Genomic DNA, 661 nt, shown 5'->3' with positions numbered 1-661 from the left:
TAATGTCAGAGACCAAGTTTCACACCCATACAGATTGTCTGTAAGGAAAAATTGGAAAAGCTCACTACCACAATTTTGCAACAACCACAATCTCCTCTCGTTTTCCATTTGACACTGCACGTCGCGCGCATTTACACGCGGCGGTAAATAAACGAAACTAATTTCACTCTGTTACTAAATATTTCCGTCGGCAATGAGCACTAACTTACCGACTCCATGGAGCTGAGCCCTTCTTCAGAAGCCGCAAATTGTGCGGCTACTCAAGAACTTCCCAGTATTTATGGAACCTGAAGGTTCATTACCGTGTTCACAGCAGCCCTCCACTGGTCCATATCCTGAGCCAGATCAATCCAATACATAACAACCGATCCTATATCTCTAAGATCCATTTTAATACTGTTCACCCACCTACCTCTTGTTCTTCCTAGTGGTCTCTTTATTTCTGGCTTTCCTACCAATATCTTATATGAATTCCTCTTCACCCCCATTCGTGCTACAGGCCCTGCCAATCGCATCCTCCTTGATTTGATCATTCTAATTATATTTGGAGAAGGATACAAGTTATGATCTCATTATGCTGTCATGAACCATCATCATTAGGTTAAAATTAAGGATTCTTTTCATGTGATATTACGTTGTACATTTTTCACATTAGCATAAC

At 40.8% G+C, this 661-nt stretch overlaps 1 long non-coding RNA gene across 1 annotated transcript in view; it reads left to right on the top strand.

Moving 5' to 3' along the window:
- Positions 1 to 661, top strand: part of LOC117282191 — an 86,708-nt gene that overhangs the window by 80,394 nt on the left and 5,653 nt on the right. The gene's annotated exons all lie outside the window — the stretch shown is intronic.

This window comes from Cryptotermes secundus, unplaced genomic scaffold (assembly GCF_002891405.2).
Source record: "Cryptotermes secundus unplaced genomic scaffold, Csec_1.0 scaffold1031, whole genome shotgun sequence".
Taxonomy (NCBI): domain Eukaryota; kingdom Metazoa; phylum Arthropoda; class Insecta; order Blattodea; family Kalotermitidae; genus Cryptotermes; species Cryptotermes secundus.
This window is presented reverse-complemented; position numbering and strand designations above follow the sequence as displayed.